This window comes from Bubalus bubalis, chromosome 8 (genome assembly GCF_019923935.1).
Source record: "Bubalus bubalis isolate 160015118507 breed Murrah chromosome 8, NDDB_SH_1, whole genome shotgun sequence".
In the NCBI taxonomy this organism is placed as follows: Eukaryota; Metazoa; Chordata; class Mammalia; order Artiodactyla; family Bovidae; genus Bubalus; species Bubalus bubalis.
In genome coordinates, this window is record NC_059164.1 from 18,506,627 (window position 1) to 18,528,679 (window position 22,053).

The window sequence follows — 22,053 nt, forward strand, 5'->3', positions numbered from 1 at the left end:
ATCCTAGGAATTGATACATGCAGAAAATTATTTTGTTTTCCATTTCTGTTATCTGCCCTCTCATATCCAACACTGCTCTTCTTATTGGAAACCTCTTTCTCAGAAAATCAACTGCAACCATCACAGGTTGAGATTTAATTTGTATTTACCATGAGTAAAATTACATTCCTTTCCCTCCCACCATTTATATCCATAATAATACACTATTTTTAATTCTAAATTATTTATTTTTCTCCTTTTAATAAAGGAGTCATGCTAACTATCCTGATTTAAAGATTTTTCTTCTTGAGGAGCTACAGTAATAAAAATTAGCACCAGTTCTCATACCTAGAGACAAAAACATTTACAAGTACCTGGAACCAAAGCCTACCGGCCCTACAAGAAACAAGTGTACTCTGTATCTCTGTCTCTATCTCTCTATTTTGTTTTCATGTAAATCTTTTTTATGCAGAAACAACATATTTCATTTAGACAGATCTCATTGTTCCTTTAACCTAGGAAGCTGGCAGAGAAACTTGGAAGTCAAAAAAGGACAAGATGGCATAGTTATACGTGGCCAAAGGTAATGCATACTGTGCGGGCCAAATAGAAATTTCTCTAATGATTTGAAAGACTGATTTAGTAAGTCAAATTCTCCCCAGTGTCTGGATAGAGCTCACGAGAGCCCCATGGAAGCAATAGGGAAATAATTCTCTGCTTCTCGGTGATGAGGAAGTTAATGCCCAGGAAGGTTTATGACCCAAACAGGAATCTGTACCCCTGTCCAGTTTTCTATCTCTTGGACTGATGTGCTTTAAGCCAAGAATTCACCATTCTAAGAAGCAATTTAAATACACAAAATAAATTTAAGATTACCCCCAAGTGACTGTTGATTCAGATCACTACCACTCTTATTATTGTATTATATTTACTGATGGCAGAGACCAGAAAAGACAGTGAAACCCAAATGTCAGCCAAACAAAAGGACATGCAGTCACTGATTGCAAGCCATCTCATATTTAGAAGCTCAGAAGCTGAGCTAAAAAAGCAAGCATGTACCCTAGGCAAGAAGCAGTAGCAACAACACACATTTACAGATTATGAAAAGGGCAAAATGTTCAGAGTCTGCATTGTTCAGCACAAAGAATCCCCAAAAGCTTTGGAGACATGTCCTTTTAATGAGAAACAATAGTTTGTGGCCAGATGCTCCTCATCATCAGGAACACTTTAGTACTAAAAAAAGGAACAAAAGGAGGCTATGAGTCCAGGGATTTGAAAATAAAGACCTCAATGGATAAGTGCATTTATTTATTAATATAAATGGTTCTGAATAGACTCTGCTTCTGCTCCAAGTCTGTCAATTACAGCAATAAAAATAATATACCATTCAAAAAAAAATCCAGTATATTGAGCATATCTGGAGATACCTTTATTTTTTTTTTTTTACTAACTGTAATCAGATCTGTTGAATGAATGTAAGAACAACAACAACAAAAATCTTCTTGAAAATTCTGACATCCTTTAGGTTGGTTTTACTCTAGAGACAAGAGTCTAGCATTATCCTGATTTTCAGCTATTTTGCTGTTAAACAAAAATAGTCTAAATATCAAATCAGATCAGATCAGTTGCTCAGTCGTGTCCGACTCTTTGCGACCCCATGAATCGCAGCACGCTAGGCCTCCCTGTCCATCACCAACTTCCGGAGTTCACTGAGACTCATGTCCATCGAGTCAGTGATGCCATCCAGCCATCTCATCCTCTGTCGTCCCCTTCTCCTCCTGCCCCCAAGACTATGAGCTCCATGGTAAAGTTGCCATGAAAGAAACATGAATAAGTGAACTAATGATATCATACTGCGCTGGTATTTCCCCTTTTCATATTGATTGTAGGAAAGACAATTTAATTGATGTTTATGTTATATACGTTAGTTGCTCAGTGGTGTCTGACTCTTTATGACCCCATAGATTGTACCCTGCCAGGCTCCTCTGTCCACGGGATTTTCCAGGCAAGAATACTGGAATGGGTTGCCATTCCCTTCTCCAGAAAATCTTCCCAACCCAGGGATCAAACCTGCGTCTCCTGCATTGCAGGCAGACTTTCTACCATCTGAACCATAAGACTAAAAACAAAATAAGTATATTAAAGTATCATCAAATTACATTAACATCTAAGACTTTGCTGTTAGTATGAGTTTAAATATCAGTTCTAACACTTCCTAGTTGCATGACTTTGACCCTGCGATGTAATCTCTCTAAATTTCTACTTTTTCACCCGTGAAATGGGAATGGTAAAAATATTCACTTTATAGGGTTGTGTGAGGATTAAAGAAATAATCCATATGAAGAATTATAACAAGCTCCAGCATTTAGGATATCTTCAATGTATGTTGATTTTTTATTAACATCTAAAATTTAAAAACACCTTAGGAAAACTTAAAAATTGTCATCCAGGAATTTTACAAGCCATTTTACATTTGAGAATTGTTATTTGTATTTTAAATATGTCCATAATATCAAAAAAGAAATCAAATTCACTGTCTAAGCTCTTTTTCCGTGGAGGTGCATTAATGCAAATTAGACAGAATGGCTTTTCCCAGTTATAATTGGGCTGAAATGAGGTGGAAGGAACAGAAAGACAATTAACTTTAGGTTTTTTTTGTAATCTCCAGCAGTTCGGAGTAGGTTTTAGTGCCTGATGGTTGTAGACTGTCAATTCTGCCAGGCAAAATTATTCAGAGACCTTCAAGGGGCTTTGTTTATCTCATTTTTCAATTAACCTCTGCGTTTTAACTTCATCATAATGCCTATGCCAATTCACACCAAAGAACAAATTAAAAAAAGTCCTCGCTTGCTGTCATTATTTCTTTGTTTCACAAATCAAGTTTCATTTTTCCTTTTTAATGCATAAAGAAAATGTATGAAGAATGTACATTTATTTCAGATCGCAAAAGGCCAGCAAAGTGGCAAATGATTTAATATAAATGAAGTTTTTGTGTTAACCTTTTTCCCTTTCTTTTCTCTTACTCGTTTCCTCATGTGAGGTAACAGCTAAGTATAGTACTGCTGAGAGCAAAGATCAAAGTGTGTTTAAAGGCTGGGATCTTTGTTATCTTTCTCTTTTGAGATTTTGAGGTCTACATGGTTACATGTAAGACAAGAGATCAGGATCCATCTTTTCTTCCTTGAGAGGCAGTGTCACTAGACTGAAATCTAAATCATGTATCACCTTCAAATGTATGGTAATGCTACTAAAACACTTCCTCCTCATTTGTATTGTCAGAAGCAGGGTAAAAGTAGCTTTTAGATAATCATGTCCAGGTTTTTTCACGTTATTTAAGATAACCTTGAGATTTTAATCTTTTAACCAATAAGGTTCCATACTGACAATTAAAATCCTGTATTTTAAAAAGTGCCAAATGACACAGAAAGACAAATGGTGGCTCAGATGATAAAGAATCCGTCTGCAATGCAGGAGACCTGGGTTCTATCCCTGGGATTGGGAAGATCCCCTGGAGAAGGAAATGGCAACCCACTCCAGTACTCTTGCCTGGAGAATACCATGGACAGAGGAGCCTGGCAGGGTACAGTCCATTGGGTCGCAAAGAGTCAAACATGACTGAGCAACTAACACTTTCATATATATATATATATATATATATATATACACACCAGTTCAGTTCAGTCACTCAGTCATGTCCGACTCTTTGCGACCTCCCTGTCCATCACAAACTCCCATATATATATGTGTGTGTGTGTGTGTGTGTACATCACTTATATGTGGAGTCTAAAAAAGAGGACACAAACAAACTTATTTACAAAACAGAAGCAGACTCACAGATCTAGAAAACAAACTTACAGTTACCAGGAGATAAGGCAGGAAGGGACAAACTGAGAGACTGGGATTGACATGTGCACACTACTATATATAAAACAGACAATTAATATAAACCTGCTGAATAGCAGAACAGGAAATTCTACTCAATACTCTATAATGGTCTACATGAGAAAAGAATCTTTAAAAAACAAATGGATATATGTATATGTATAACTGATTTTTGCTGTACACCTGAAACTAACACAACATTGTAAACCAACCATGAAAGTGAAAGTCGCTCAGTCGTGTCCGACTCTTTGAGACCCCATGGACTATACAGTCCATGGAATTCTCTAGGCCAGAATACTGGAGTGGGTAGTCTTTCCCTTCCCCAGGGGATCTTCCCAACCCAGGGATCAAACCCAGGTCTCCCACATTGTAGGTGGGAGTTAAGCCCCAGGGAAGTCCAAGATTACTGGAGTGGGTAGCCTATCCCTTCTCCAGTGGGTCTTCCTGACCCAGGAATCAAACTGGGATCTTCTGCATTGCGGGCAGATTCTTTACCAACTGAGCTATCAGGGACAAAAAAATTTTTTTAAACAAACATAAATTTAGACGTTAATAAAAAGTGCCAAATGATTGCAAAGAATGCACACCATTTCCTATTATTCTACCCAGGTAGCAAAAATCTGAAATTTGGTATGTTTCTTATGTTTAAAAATCTTCTTTGGAAGCACACAATAAGTTTTTAATGAATAAGACTATAGTATCAAGTGTTATGTAACCTACAGGAATTTAATGTCTATAATCGGTAAATGTGAGTTGAAAGCTAATCTGGCTGCTTATAAGTATTAAGAAAAAGACAAAATCAAGAACATCAACATTCAGGGGCAAACATGTTTTTGAATGGATTGCACAGATCAACATAATACAAATAAGTATTAATAGAAATCTTTAAATAATAAGCCCACTCAATAGAAAGTCTATAAAAGCTCTACATATAAAGACAATATAAAGCAATATAAAGCCATCAGTGGATTAAAATTAGAAATATGCATTTCTGAAGGTGACCAAGTAGGCATGGCCAGATAAGGGTCATTACTTCCTCCTGAGAATAAATATTGGTGACCCCAAGAATATTCCTTAATTATTGGCAAGGCTCCTTCAATTGACATTTTTTATTTTCTCTTCATATTAAGGAGTGGGATTATATAGAAAGTTTCCATTATGACAATTACAGGCTAATTTCTAATGAACCAAGTCATTAGGTGACCTTGAAAAGTGAAAGTGCTAGTCACTCAGTCATGACTGACTCTTTGTGACCCCATGGACTACAGCCCACCAGGCCCCGCTGTCCATGGGATTTCCCAGGCAAGAATACTGGAGTGGGTTACCATGCCCTTCTCCAGAGGATCTTCCCAACCAGGGGTCACATTGCAGGCAGATTCTTTACCATCAAATCAGATCAGATCAGTCGCTCAGTCGTGTCCGACTCTTTGCGACCCCATGAATCGCAGCACGCCAGGCCTCCCTGTCCATCACCAACTCCCAGAGTTCACTCAGACTCACGTCCAGACTCACGTCCATTCTTTACCATAATCTATCTCTAAGCTCTAACTTAAATGAATCGCATCTCCATATAAGTGCAGACTAAAGTCATTATAACGCTTTTCCTTTTAAGACACCTACACTGAGGTTAACAATTCAATACTCTTGCTTTGTCCCCATACATACCATTCAAGTACGAGCTGGTCTCACCTTATCAATTTTTTTTTTGAATAAAAAACTCAGTAACAGCTTTTAATCATTATAAGTCTATTGTGGATTTTGAGCTAGATTTGTAATCTACCAAATAAAACTCTCTATATCCCTACTCTTCATCCTTATAAGTGAGGCAGAAAAGAATTTGATATTTTATTCTTTGGAATAAAAAACGAGTCATTGAAAAATCATCTTAAGTAAAAAATAAATCTAATTTCAAGGCCAAAAAAAAACAACCAAAAACTAGAAATATAATTTCAATAAAGAAATGCTAACTCAAGTACATGTTTTAAAATATAAAATGCTGAAAACATAACACTAATTCAGAAAAATGCTCTGTACCCAAAGGTAGTAAGCCTACAGACTCTACACTTCAAAAGAATTGTGAATTGCAACAGCAATAGCCTCAAGGGAATTAATACAGCACTCTCTTTCATCTTTCTGGTGTTAACAAATTTCTTCCTAACTTGCACAAGCCAACTTTTAACTGGGGTATAGTCAGAAGGACTTGCCAACTTCTGTGAACATTTGAGTGTTTGATGCTGTCACAAAGTTTCTACTTTGCTCAGGACAGAGTGGCTGCCAAAGGATTATGAACTATGCTCTCATCAGTACTGGAGATCTCGTTTTCCAGATCACTGGACGCAGAGATGTGGCCCACAGAGCACCATGAGGGTGGGGAAAACTGACTCAAGAATATTTTGGTTGACATCGGACACTTCAGCATGGGAAAAGCCATCACCTCCATCGCTTGGAAGAGCAAAGCATAGAAAAGAACGCACGAACGTTCCTGTTATACTTTAGAAATATAAAATAGCAACTATTGACATGTAGATGTGATCTTTGGTTTTAAATGGTACCTGTAAAGTTCACCAATTATGGAGAGATGTTTTATGCTTCCCAATATTGGTATATAAACATTTCAGATATGTGTATACAGCCAATGTTTAACATGTATGCATATTTGCTTATATATTGAGTTAAACAAACAGTTGAAAAACAAATAGTGTTCTTTACTTTTTTTCCTTACAGAAAACATTTTGTTTTGAACAAAGCCAAAACCCTAATAAATACTTCATGATTCAAATACAATATTTGTTGATTTGTAAGGAAGTATTTTTATTGGTTACTTTGATTTTTCTAATTCTTTCTATGTAAAGTTTGTGTTGAGTTTTCCAGAGATAGCATTTGTATTGATAAATATAATAGTTTGTGTTAATACCCATTCAAAACTTAGTTTCACACTCCCTATATAAACATCCTCATTACAGTAAGTTTTATGCTTCAGTCACTCTCATAAGGCCTTAGAGAAGGTAAAAAGAGGGCTTGAGAATTAAAGGTGTGAAATCATAATCATTTTTGATAAGACTTCAAAAGATTTATAGAACCACCTTCTAAAGCTTCCTTTTAGCTTTGCAAACTTAAGACAATATAAGAACTAACAGGAAAAAAATGAGAAAACAAAAGAGCAAATTCATCAGACTTAGCATAAATGAACAAAGTAAATTCTTATAAAACTTCTATTACAATTCAAATAATAATGTATATGAAAGATATTACTATAAATATATAGATTAATTTTGTTTTCATTGAGAACCACAAATATAACACATATATTCTCCTCAGCTCTGATGACAGACAGCCATGAGAGAAACAAGGAAAAGTGCATGTTAGGTATGCTAATAAGGTATTTATTAGCAAGAATATTTTTCCATGTAATGTCAAGTCATTTCTAAGGTAACGGACTTTCACAATGTATGTTTTTGTTTCTCCCAATTTTTACTAAACCTTATTTTATTTAAAAGAGAATAGGTCAACTGGAGATACCCCTTACATGTAAACCAATACCCAAGTCTAAAGTTACAGACAGATTTATAAATATTTCCTGTGCTGTGATCCCATAGAATGACAGAGGTCTACACAGGACTGTAGATCTCAAAGAAGAAACCGAACTCACTAGCAAGGGGACAAGGCACACTGGGAGGCTTAAGAACAAGTGAAAGCCATCTACTCAAGAAAAGGTGATGAGGCTTCTCTCAGAAGAGCTACTATATTTCATGTAATCTATGATGCTCTCAGGGCTAAGAGGCCCATTATTCTACTTACTACCAAGAATTTTTTTTTTAATTTTATTTTATTTTTTAACTTTACAATATTGTATTGGTTTTGCCATATATCAAAATGAATCAGCCACAGGTATACATGTGTTCCCCATCCTGAACCCTCCTCCCTCCTCCCTCCCCATACCATCCCCCTGAGTCATCCCAGTGTACCAGCCCCAAGCATCCAGTATCGTGCATCGAACCTGGACTGGCGACTCGTTTCATATATGATATTATACATGTTTCAATGCCATTCTCCCAATAACTATAAAACAGCATGGATTTCATATGTATTTCTATTTCAGATATAGTAAAGTGTAGAAAATATGAATATCATCATCATTTGTGTTGAGATATAGCAGAGGAATCGAACCATTGATTGAAGAGTGTAAAGATGTAGAGTTTGTGTTACAAAAAGCAGAAATTGTAAGAAACAAACTTTAAGTCGGCTGGTGAGGAGTGAGTGTGTGTGTTGGAATGGAGAGGACAGTTCCCAGATTGTGACGATGACTGAAACGCAGGGTGGGTCACTAAGGTGACCTTGTGTATTGGGAGGCATTAAAGGATACAAAGTGAAGTAGGCGTGGAGGTAATGACGTGACTTCATCTTTCTTATTGAGACTTTGAACTAAAGGTCTTTCTGTACCAGGCTAGGATGGAACGTCTGGCCTAAGATTAATAAATCCCACAGTCTTGCAAGAGCCTGAAGTTGCAGAGCCCCGTATAAGCAGAAACACAAGAGGTCACCATCAGGATGATTCTCTCAGTTTGTGTCTGGTCAGCTACTGTTAGGACTTCCAAGAAAATGCAGGTGATGAGACGCCACAGAAACTGCACCCCTAGGTGCGGAGATTCAGCCATATGCCAAATTTTTAAGTAAACATTATATTAAGGTGTTAGTAACAAAATCTTCTCTCTTTAATATTCATTCAAAGTACCCACTGACCTTAAAGTAGAATTAAGTACAGCACAACTGTCCTGAGAGAATTAATCATTTCTTTATCACTAGTCAGGAATCATTTTCCCAAATGCCAACTCTTGCCCTCTAATAACTCAGTTCTACCTTCTGCAGATCCTTGGTTGTGTGCCCAGGCCCTCTCCCTGACCTCAGCGGAACAAGTTGGCTGCGGTGCAGGCTGTCCTTGAAGACCACCTGGGAGCCTCAGATCGTGCCCGGTGCAGCAGCCTGTCGGAAACGGGCTACTGCCAGTGTGGAGCAGGCAGCACCTGTGCCTTGCCGTCTGCACTGGCCACTCTTCCCACTTCCAAGGATCTTCAACAATCCAGGTCAAGCCATTCTCCAACGATAATGTGGGTATGGATACTCCTCAGGTCGTCTTGTCCCCACTGCACCATCAGCGCTGAATAATGACTTGCCAAGTGTGTGAAATGAATCAGAAATTAGGGGTTGAGTCAAGTTTCTTTTAATTCCCAAAGTGCCATAGATATGACTAGGATTTTATTCTCTAACACGATGTCAAGTGTGTGTGCTCAGTCACTCAGTCGTGTCCAACTCTTTGTATCGACTGCAGCCCATCAGGCTCCTCTGCCCACGGAACTTTCCAGGCAAGAATACTGGAGTAGGTTGCCATTTCCCACTTCTATATCAAGCAGTACCCCCTTGTAAAGATGCCACACACACACACATACACACCATAAACAATTTATCTTGGATTATAATGGTATAATTGAATTAAAACTCAACAACCCATCTCATAAATATTTCTGGAGTTCTCAGTTTCTACTTTACTGTGTGGGATGCTGGGGCTCCAGGAATTATCCCTGCCTTCAAGTAGCTCAGAGTCTGAAGGGAAAGACGAAACAGACCTCCTTGTATTTAATAAAATGTAGACTAGATAGGATTTCACTTTCACTTTTCACTTTAATGCATTGGAGGAGGAAATGGCAACCCACTCCAGTGTTCTTGCCTGGAGAATCCCAGGGACAGGGGAGCCTGGTGGGCTGCCGTCTATGGGGTCACACAGAGTCAGACACGACTGAAGCGACTTAGCAGCAGCAGCAGCAGCAGACTAGATAAGGAACACTAGCATCTACAAAATTACTTCTGAAATCACATTTTTCATATTTCTCAAGTAAGATATTCTGCTGCAGCTGCTAAGTCACTTCAGTCGTGTCCAACTCTGTGTGACCCCATGGACTGCAGCCTACCAGGCTCCTCCGCCCATGGAATTTTCCAGGCAGGAGTACTAGAGTGGGTTGCCATTGCCTTCTCCAGTAAGATCTTCTATCTATAAACAAAAACAGAGTTCATAAATGGAAAAAGTTTCTACGTTTCTAAAGCTGGTCCAAAACTCAGCTTCCTCTCCTTCCTCAATTAACTTTACCCCCTCTTCTATTGGCTTTATATGAAATCAATACTGTAGTTTTCAAAACATCTGGGAAATGTTTATTGCATTAGAAATATTTAAAGATATTCTTTTATATCTTTCTCCTGAATTGACTTAAGGAAAAGATCATGATTTGGTGGGGGAGGCAGGGAGATGGTCAGAATTCGAAGCCCAGAGAGATCTCAGTAAATGCCAACTGACCTGTGATTCTGCTGGATAAGTCTCATTTCACCAGCTGTGGCAACATTTACCTAGTAGTTTCTCCTTCAGAGGTAAGGACAAGTTTTTTAAATCCTACATCTTTAATACAGTGGAGAGGAAGAGTGCTAAGCAGAAATCTGTTTAATGGTGTGACTAGAACTTAGTTTCAAAACATGTGAAGTGATAGCTTCTAGCTCACTTTTTCAGTTGTTATTACTCAGGCAATATAAATAAATCACAAGTTTTGAAACTAAATCACCTTGGAGTTCATAATTTTTTTTAGTCTCTAAGAGCAGCTGTTTGATAAGGTATAATGCTATTCTTTAATCTATATGTGCATCAAATTTTAGTTGTATTTCTTAAATCTAACTAGTTAATCTTGAGCTACTTGTATGACCATTATGACAAGCTACAGTATCTTATTTTAATATAAAAACTACCCTCAAAGTAGTTATTCTACTTTAGCAACTAACAAAGTAAGGAACAGAAGTCTGTTTGTTTGTTTTTTTTTCCACAAAAAAAAGTAAGTTTAGCATCTGGTGAACAGTTTATAAATAGCTATAAAAGTATAATATGAAAACAAATGATCAATAGGCATTCACACAGAAAATTTAGCTGATTTTTAAAGATAGTAATGAGCACATTAAAATACTGGAACATTTGAAAAATTACAGTCAAAAGACTAAAGACCTGGATTCCAAACCTTGCTCCATCATCTGATGATAATAATACTTGAATAAGTCACTTATGTCTTTTTGTAGGTCAATCCCTTCATCCATAAAATAAGGTAAGTAGCACCCCTGAATAGGATCCGTGTAAGATTTGAATGAGAGAGAAGATTTATGGAGTGTTTACTATGTATTATTAACCTTTCTAAGCACCTTACATGTTATTAATTCACATGTAATTACTCACAATTATCCTAAGTAAGTACTATTATTACATCCATTTTATCCATGAGGAAGTTAAAGTCTTGCAAAGTTAAATGGCCCACCTCAGGGCACCAAGGACTCTCTTTGTAGCTCTTACCTGGAGAACAGGATTAGAAGGCCATAGCCATAAACTCTATTTACTGCGCAAAGTAAGGGGTTGAAAGAAATCAGCTTAATTGGCTTCTTGATCATCAATAAAATGACCTTGGATAAATAATAGCTTCTTTTCCCTACTTAGAAGTGTTTTCAGAAAGCAAAGGCCCCATCTTCCTGCTGATGAAATCCACAAAGTAAATATATGAGACTAGGTGCTCTAAGAGAGAGAATGTCATTTCCATCATTATTTTAAAAAAGAAATGTTCAGCTGATGGTGAAAAGTCAGTCTAAGAAAGATATATCAAGTCCATACTGTAGAAACAATTTTTTCTTTTGTACTCTCTGCTTCAAATGTTTATGCTTATGAATAGAAGATGATTAAAATACATAATAGGGAAATGTAAATTCTGAAAGTATGAAAGAATATTAATTCTGGGATTAATGAGGTAGATCACTTAGTATATGTTACTTGCAAAAATATAGGAATTTCAAGATATTGCTACACCTCAAATATTCTCCTTTACCCTTTTGGTTTTATCAGCTGCTAAGATCTCCTTGCCAATGCAGGAGACCTAGGTTCAATCCCTGGGTCAGGAAGATCCCCTGGAGAAGAGAATGGCAACCCATTCCAGTATTCTGGCCTGGAGAATCCCATGGATAGTAGAGCCTGGTGGGCTACAGTCCATGGGGTCTCAAAGAGTCAGACATGACTCAGCAACTAAACAACGACTGGGCTTACCCTGAAGATCTCTGTACTAATGCATGCTCTAGTCTTAGCCAGAGAGGGTTTGTCTCCTTCTCCAGGAGATCTTCCCAACCCAGGGGTTGAACCCAGGTCTCTCACATTGTGGGCAGACGCTTTACCAACTGAGCCACCAGGGAAGTCCAAGTGTCTTTATTTGCTACCTATTCTGGTTCCTCTCTGGGTAGAATATACTAGTTCCCAAATAAGGTTTGTATGCCCATGTGTCACTTCAAAATATGAGCAGGAGTATTTAGGCTGCTTTTGTCAGCACTGAAATGAAAGGAATAAAATTATGACCATTTGACAGAGACCTGGTCTCTCTCCAAAATGAAAAATTGGGGAATATAAGAGGAATTGAGGAATAATCATGCATTGGTTTTAACCAAAAAGGGATATTCTATACAGTGATACAGAATGCTGCTGCTGCTGCTAAGTCGCTTCAGTTGTGTCCGACTCTGCGCGACCCCATAGACGGCAGCCCACCAGGCCCCCTGTCCCTGGGATTCTCCAGGCAAGAACACTGGAGTGGGTTGCCATTTCCTTCTCCAATGCATGAAAGTGAAAAGTCAAAGTGAAGTGGCTCAGTCGTGTCCGACCCTCAGTGAACCCATGGACTGCAGCCTTCCAGGCTCCTCCGTCCATGGGATTTTCCAGGCAAGAGTACTGAAGTGGGGTGCCATTGCCTTCTCCGGTGATATAGAATACTGTCATACAAATTCAGGAACTTAGAATCTTCAGTGGTATATTTTACCATTCAAAATCTTTTGTCAAAAAAGGTAAAAGATAATTGTAAGTAATTTTGAGAGAAAATAGTTTTTACAAATGGTATCAAAATGGATGCGCCGACCCTTAGATGTGTAGTGTAAACAGTTGCTTCTTGATTCACTTTTTCTTAAAAATATTCTGATTAGGGCAGCTTAAAATTAATCCCCTTTCACTGATCTTGGCAGAGGATTTTTGGCAAGTAATTCTATTTAAATTACTACACAGGATTAATCCTTTTCATTCCTTAAGGCAAAAGGGAAACCAGAGAAAAACAAAGAATATAAACTGGGGTTGAGATAGTTACATTCAATTCTTTCTTTCTTAATTGAAAAATTGAATGAGGTATTTTGTATTATAAGTAAATCCGTCCTTTATTTTTATTTTGCTTCCTTCTAAAGGAATAAAAGTCATGTCTTACAAAGCAGATAAAACACTAGCTGTGTGTCTGAGTGAAAATATATGATCATTTACATAATACATGAAACTAAAATTTTTGTATCAGCAAAAATGAAAGGTAACAGAAGTACATGGAGAAATTTTTCTCCTATTCTGAATTCAAAACATAATCCTAAATTGTGCCTATCTCTCTGAGTTTGGCAAAAACTAGCTCATACGATGCTGTCAATAAGCTAATCGTTGAAGTTTTGTTTATATGTTGTTTTTTTCAATTCTAAGATACTTTAGAAAACAGTTTTTAAAACTAAAAACAATGAGGGGGAAAAAAGAGTTTTTATGGTCCAAGATGGTGATTATCAAGGTGGAGGGAACAAGCCAGAAGAAGGGATGAAGAAGAGGCAAATGCATTGTCTCTTTAGAATATTTTTTGTTGGAGTATAATTGCCTTACAATGTTGTGTTAGTTTCTGCTGAACAACGAAGTGAATGAGCTATATGGATGCATGTGTCCCTCCCTCGTGAACCTCCCACCCCCACCCCATCCCACTTCTCTAGGTCACCACAGAGCGCCGGGCTGAGCTTCCTGCGTTTCACAGCAGCTCCCCGCTGGCTGGCTGTTTCGCACGCGGCAGTATATGTCAGTGCTACTCTCCCAGTTCATCTCAGCCTCCCTTCTCCCGCTTTGCCCGCATGTCCATTCTCTAAGAGATATTAAGCGGCAACCAGCAGGCTATGACATGCTCTGCCTCTTTAGATTCACTCCTCTTACAAGTGGAACACACTTTTCCCCTCCTGAAGGAATCCAATGCCAACGTCCCCTCCAATTCCAGTATCCGGCTCAAAGTCCAGCATGTCTGAGTGATATGAGTCTGGGCAGGTCTGCAAAACTACAAAACAAATACAAATTGCTTTCCCCCCTATTGTAGCTAATGGTGAAGTAGGAATAGGATTTCCCATTAGGAAAAGGGGGAAATTATAAGTATTGATACATAGCCATCTCTGGTCCTTTGCAATTATCCAAACTAGCTTTGCTGTCATAGTTAGCTTGGAAATTGCTGTATATTTGGTTAAAGTTACTGCCTTGCTTTGGGTAACAGAAGTAGTGAGCTATTTTAACCCCGGGAGGCCTTACACTCTCAGTTTGCATTCCAGTTAAGAGTCAGATATGGTTGAGTTTATCAGAGCAATATTTCCTCCATCTCTGCTTGTACCCTGGCCAATTCTACCCTAAGTAAATACCTCACTTCTAAAACCTGTAATAGCAACAATAACAATAACAAAATTTTGAATTCTTATTTTCCCTAAAGCTTTGAGGATAAGCAGGCAGATAGACTGCATTCCAAGAGAGTTTTGGGGATGGTGTCCCCAAATATTTATGATGATGTAAAGGAGGTCACCAGCTTTCTAAACTGCAATGAGTTCTTGTACCTGGCTGCTTACACTAATCCAACACCACATACTATTTACAGCATTCCATTTCTGATGAAAAAAAATTGAATTACTTAATCTTAGATTAAGTTACAAGTGACAGAAAATAATAAAAAAAAAAATGGTGGACTAAACAAGGCAATGGTTTATTTCTCATTTGTGATGTACCGTTCAGGATTAATTGGATATTCCATAGGTTCCGGGACCCAGGCTTCTTCTATTTTGTTGCCATTGACTCCTAGTGCTCTAGATTTTGTTTACTGATACTTGGGGTACATTCTTACCTCCTTATCACAATGGCCACAGACAGATGACCACACTTTCCGGGCTTTCTAGTGGCTAGTCTTCCAGAAGTAATATTAATTGTACCAATAAGATGCACTTGTGGGAGATTTGGAAAGTAGAAATCGGAAGAGGCTTTTTTTTAGCAGTTGGATTCTGGTCTTTTTTCTTTTTTTCTGTTAATTTGAACTTTTTTATTTTCTATTAGAATATAGCTGATTAACAATATTGTGATAGTTTCAGGTGAATGGTGGATACATGTATCCATTCTCCCCCACACATGTATATATACATATACATGTACATGTACACATATACATATACATATACATATACATATACATATATACTGGCTTCCCCAGTGGTTCAGTGGTAAAGAATCTGCCTGCAATGCAGGAGCCTCAGGAGACACAGGTTCAATCCCTGGGTCAGAAAGATCCCCTGGAGAAGGGCATGGCAACCCACTCCAGTATTCTTGCCTGGAGAATCCTATGGACAGAGGAGCCTGGCGGGCTACGGTCCAATGGGGTTGCAAAGAGTCAGACACGACTGATGTGACTTAGCATGCACTCATGCATACATATACACATACATATACATTTTCCCCCATACAATATACATATATCCATTCTCCCCAAACTCCCCTCCCATCCAGGCTGCCACACAACATTAAGCCGAGTTCCCTGTGCTATCCAGTAGGTCCTTGTTGGTTACCCATTTTAAATATAGCAGTGTGTATACGTCCATCCCAAAATTCCTAACTACCCCTTTCTCCATCCTTCCACCCAGTGACCATAAGTTTGTTCTCTAAGTCTGTGAGTCTCTTTCTGTTTTGAAAGTAAGTTCGTTTGTATCATTTCTTTTTAGATTCCTCATGTAAGGGATACCATATGATATTTCTCCTTCTCAGGCAGACGTTATTTCACAAGAGTGGATACAGTGGTGACTCTCAAACAATTTTCAAGGGATGTATTTGCAGAAGCCACATTCTAAAGACCGCTGTTCAGTAGTATGGGCAGCCAAGATGATGGCAGAGAGGCACAGCAACAGCAGCAGTTGCCTGCCCTCTGCCTCAGAAGCACAATGACATAAACTTAAAACCACCTGTCCTCTGGTGGTTCTCTAACTTCACTCTGCCAATCCCCATGCTTATATTGTAAGCACCTAATTCACCGTGCTAAGTCCGTCTCTGGTTGGGATGCCTGGGGGTGGTTTCTATTTCCCAGCCTGCATGCTGGCTGATACAACTAGTGTGTTGTCCTTATCACATGCTAGAAGCTGAAGCAGACTCAGTACTCCCACCTGTATATTGCCATCTGAAGAAAGGAAGGGAAGCAGTTTCCTCTAAAGGGCACAACCTCAAAGTAGCACACATCACTTCCTCTAAGAAACATGAAACAGTGCAATGGCTGGTCAAGCTACAAAGCAGACCAGAAGGGTAAATGCCAGCAGGACAAACACTGGATCAGCTAAAACCTAGAAAAGTTAATCGATGAAAAAGAGGAGAATTGGATACTGGGGCCAATTAGCAGTCTCCACCACAGATCTCCCCAGTATACCACCTACTTTCAGCAATAAAGTCATTGTCATTTTAATTAAGGAAAGGAAACATACTGAAAAAAATAAACAGAGTGAAAAAAAAGAAAAGACCATGCCAAGTTGCCAAGTGTCAACATTTCAGTAGTAGCCACCAAGACAAGAAACAGGAAAAGGTCATTTTGTCATAAATGTAATTCTACCAATCAAAGTTGTTATTGAATTCCTTTCTTCTCCTCCTGGTCCACTGAGATCCACCACAGCCTTCTTCACACACACTCACACACATGCATTCAGTAAAGCACTGCATTTCAGCTTTCTTCATTATGTTAGACCAGCTTCCTTTATGTCCCCAGAGCACTAACTCACCAAGGGCTTTGTAGTTTGAGTCACAAAATGTGGTACCACACACATTCAGATATTTTATTTTCTTAAAGAGTTTTATTATGACCCTTAGTCATGACCTTTATTATTTCCTTTTTGTGGCCTCTCTTTTCAAATTATTCTGTTCAAGAAAGTCAGACCCAAATTAGGAAACATTTCTCTGTGCTTCAGAGAAGGTGGTGGCATTTTCAAAGCTCTTGACTTGGTGCCGTAAAGAGTTTGGACAGAGAGCAGCGCTTGAATCCTGTAATTATACAGCATTTGGAGCACAGATTATGACAGGTGTGCAAGCAGGACCCAGTAATGAGAGAGCTGGCAAAACAGCTGAATTGTCATATAATTCGTTGGTCAAAAAATAATCATTAATAGTAATAACAACAGGTCTTTAGGCGAACTAGAATTTCAGTTCTGGCTCAAAATAATTTTCCCAGTCAGAATTTCAAACACGTATTCTATGTGAGTTGCAATGTTTTATCCAATCTTTTGGCTTTCAGTTCACCCAGAACATATATCATATGTTCTGTCCTGTTTCTTACCACAGAAAGGATGGTATTGTAGAACTGTGAAGATCACTTTGCTCAGCCTCGCTTTCAAGAAAGGGTTTTACCTCCAGTGACTGTTGTCCCACATTTCTCATCAAGACCACCCCCCACCCCTAGAATGGTGCCTCGGCTTGCCAGTAAAACTGGAATCACAGAACCTACTTCCAAAGGGGAGTCAAAAGGATTCATTAGTTTATTTTTGTAAAACTCTTTACAACAAAGCTTGGAAAATATTGCATACTAAATCAATATTTGTTAAATCTGAACAAACTACTTAAGAGAGAGGACTCTGGGTCCAAGCGAATGGCGCAGAGGACAGGAGTCCCTGTGCCGCAGAGTGAAGCATCCCCTGGAGAACATCCTCTGAGGCCTTCAGCTTGGTTTTCCCTCTTCCTTATCAACAGCACAAGCTTTCCGTTCCTTTGATACTTCACTCATCAACCACTGCAGCAGCTATTCATATTTCCCTTGGGCCCAAATTAAGCACTAAAATGAACAAGATATTGTCTACCAAGAGTATAAATCATTGATAGATACTCAAAAGAATTTAGAAAACTGTATGAGTTCATTTTGAATAGACGTTCACTCTTGTTCAACCCATTCTCGGATGGTGACACTTTCTTGTTCAAATCCACTCTGTGTAAATGCCAAAGTCCTTGCAAAACATGGCTCCTTGATGCCTCCCTGACTTCTTTACCAGGCTTCCCTTGCCCTCCCTGCTTCAGTCCACTTCTCCCATCCCACCCCTCACTGGACTCCTTCTGGTGCTTCAACATATTGACTACACTCCCATCTCAAGAATTTTACTTTTGCTCTTCCCTTTGCTAGAACTCTCCTGTTCTGCTCCCCAGAGCTGCATGGTAGAGTCCCTCACCTTCACAGCTTTGTTTACAATGAAGCTTGTCAAGCTACCCTGTGTAACATGGAACCAAACTATCCAAATCCCTGTTCATCTCTGGTACTCTTTATCACATACTATACAACAGTTTTTTTCTACAGCAATTATCAGCAGGCAAACTACATATTTACTTATTTGTTCATTCTCTGAAGAACAATTCTTACACCCTGTCACACAACAGGATGTAAGCTTCATGAGCACGCGAATTCTGGTCACTGGGGTATCCTATATCAGAAACTAAAAGAAAGCCTGGTGCATTGTAGGTAACCACACATATTTGTTGAATGAATAAACAGATGAATAAATAACTATATAATTATCTGACTCATGTTTAATCCTGCTAGTTTTCCTAGTTTGGGCAGGAGACTGCAATACATAGGGCTTTCCAGGTGGCTGAGTAGTAAAGAATCCTCCTGCAATGTGGGTGATGCTGGTGATGGGGGTTTGATCCTTGGGTACAGAGGAGGAAATGGCAACCCACTCCAGTATTCCTGCCTGGAAAAATCCATGTACAGAAGTGTCTGGCCTGCTATAATTGATATACAACCACTCCAATACTTAATAACTGAGCCAACAAATCTTGGTGAGTACAGTCCTTCACAGCACTGACCTAGTCACTGTGTCCAAGCTGTTCTCAGTCTCCAGTGTGCCCCAAACTCACCTGACCTCTCTTTTTTTTAATGAAGATTCTCATTCTTATTGAATGAGTTCTAATCACTCTGATAGAGGAGATATCGCCACTGCATTTTTATAAAGGCTACATTATATGCTTATAACATGTCTAAAAGAAGAATGTGTGCATGCTAAGTCACTTCAGTCATGTCTGACTCTTTGCGATACCATGGACTGTATCCCTCCAGACTCCTCTGTCCGTAAGATTCTCTAGGCAAAAATACTGGAGAGTTTTCATGCCCTCCTCCAGGAGATTTTCCCCACCCAGGGATCAAACCTGCATCTCCTATGTGTCTCCTGCATTGGCAGGTAAGTTCATTACCATGAGTGTCACCTGGGAAGCCCAAACAAAGAATATTTAAAGGAAAAAAATAAAAAAGAAAGAAAGGAAAATACCTTACAATCTATTTGGGGATAAAAGGAGGTATTGATTTTATCTTTGTATACTCAGCTCTAGCACAGTATCTAGAAAAAGCATGCACTCTAACTTTCTATGTGCTGTGCTTAATTGCTCAGTTGTGTCCAACTCTTTGACACCCCATAGGGATTCTCCAGGCAAGAGTAACTGGAATGGGTTGCCATGCCTTCCTCCAAGGGATCTTCCTGACCCAGGGATCAAATCCAAGTCTCCTGTGTATCCTGCATTGCAGGTGGATTCCTTACCCACTGAACCATGTGGGAAGCCCCAGTACATCTCTGCCACTCTACAAAGTCTCATCAAAATGTCTCTTCAAAAGAATGTCAAGATCAAAACCATTTGGAGGGAAATTCAAATGAGAGAGCAAAAGGGAAGAGCTGCCACTGTTGACTTCACTCTCTCCACTCCCCTAGGGAGACACTGACACATTTTGAACTGTCAAAACGTAGTAACTGTAGTACTTTTAGATTAATTCAGTGTATCTGTTGATGACTGTTGTGATGAGCAAACGTTTCAAATGGAGAAATACAGGAAAGAAATGCATTATAAATATTTTATCTCCATCGCTGTTTTCAGTTTGGCATTTTATTTATAAAATCTTAGGGGCAATAATCATATATTTGGCCGATGCATTAGATACCATAAACACAAAACATTTCTTTACCAGACTCTGCATCTAAATTATACTGCAAATTAATTATGTTAGCAGTAAGAAAAGCCTTTTTCTGAGCAAAGAGGAGCATCTATAGACATACTTTTCTTTGAACTAACCAGTTTATGCCTATATACATAAGGGAAATTAATGAAAGCACCCTAGCCAAGGATTAATGGCACTTAGTCATTATCAATACCTTTTGTTCCAAAGGTGGAAAAACATTTTACCAACAAATTTGTTAATCCAGAAAACTGTCTTTTAAGGGAGAATGACTTTGTTCCCCATCTAACAGAAGCAGAAATCAAAGTCTAAAGAGGATGAAATTTTGAGGAAAAGTCTCATAAATAAAAAATCTTCTTAGGTTATGTGTCTTCTACCTTGGTACCTGCATATCACTGGACTTCACTACTTCTGTGGTTCATTTTATAATGAGACTACATATACTGCAAAATGGTAAGTATTACTCAAATGAAAATACCGGTTCCTGAATCAAGCAAAGCCCTTGTTCAGCCAATGTTTATGTTGCTTCTCTCCATTTCTAGAATTAAATGCAAAGAATTCATTTACTTTCAAGGAAACAAATTGAGCAAACTCTTCCAAGAAAAAATTTTCAGTTATACTCAAAACAACAGAGAACAGGTATTTACTAGAAATATCAGATGTACATGCATCAGCTTTACGTGTCTGAAAGACAGAAAGAGGCCACACAAAATCCTTTGTTAACAGAATGTATTTCTTTGTTAAAAAGCCCTTTGCCAATCTTCTAAACTGTGAATACACTAGTTGGATGACAGTTCTTTCTCACAGCCATCTGCTCCTCTGAGCAGTCCTGTGGGAAATAGTTTATACTAAATTTGTCGCATCACACCTTATTTCCAGGTCATCAGAGTGACGGCAGTAAAATTCCAACTCTTTTGCTTATTCCATCTAACATGGAGATTAGCATACACCAGCAAATAAGTTTTGAAAGTTTAGGGACCACAATATGGTGGTTGTCTTTACAAGCGTGTGTCCGAGCCAACCTGACCAAGATTTCTACTGTCATTCCCACCAACAGATGTCATTCCTGACAATAAAATCCTTTCCCATGGCCTATAGTTTTCCTTCTAGGACAACACTATGAGTAAGCTTTTGGGGAACTCACTTATCTCTTCCATCTACAATAGATGAATGGATTGAAAAAAAGAGAAAGTGTTTGGTTACGTACATCATACTATTTAAGCTGTATTCATGAGAATTCTTTTGGGTACAAGTTACTGAAGCCCAGTGCAATGAAATACAAATTATATCTTCAGTCTCTGAATGAGCAAGACTCATGTTTTCTATGGAAAGACAGCTTATCTCAGATGTTGAACTCTGGACCAATTAGCTGTGCCAGGGAACAAGTAAGAATACAGCCGCTCTGAGGAGCACACAACGGATGGAGAGATATAGCCAGGGATGTAGGGAGATGCAGGAAAGCTAGGCAGTCAGTCCTGTAGGGGCCCATGATGTTTTCTTCTGTGATTTAACCTTTGACCCTGGCTATAAAGGAGTTCATTTCTGAAACAAGAAAGTGCAAAGCCTAATTCACAGTTCTGGCCATTTTAATAACTACTGTGTAATCTAACTAATCAAATCAGTCAGTTGACAATCTAAACATACCACGATAAGCTCAAAATTCAGTGCCTGGGTCTACAGTGCTAAACTAAGTCTTTCTCCTCCTCTGGATTTTGTTTATAGAGTGAAGTTATGCTCTAAATTCTTCTCTTTTTTAATAATTGCATTCTTTTTCTCTGTTGGACTGAATGTGGGATTACATCTTTTATTCAGTTTGAAACTGGTATATTCTGGCTTCATGCTGCGTGCTAAGTCACTTCAGTCATGTCCAACTCTTTGAAACCCTATAGACTGTAGCCCACTAGGCTCCTCTGTCCATGGGATTCTCCAGGTGTGGATACTGGAGCAGGTTGTCATGTCCTCCTCCAGGTGATCTTCCCGACTCAGGGATCAAACCCCTGTCTCCTATGTCTCCTGCTTTGGCAGGCGGGTTCTTTACCACTAGCGCCACCTGTGGGAAGCCCAATATTCTGAATTCATACACAGTCAAAAGATGGTATTT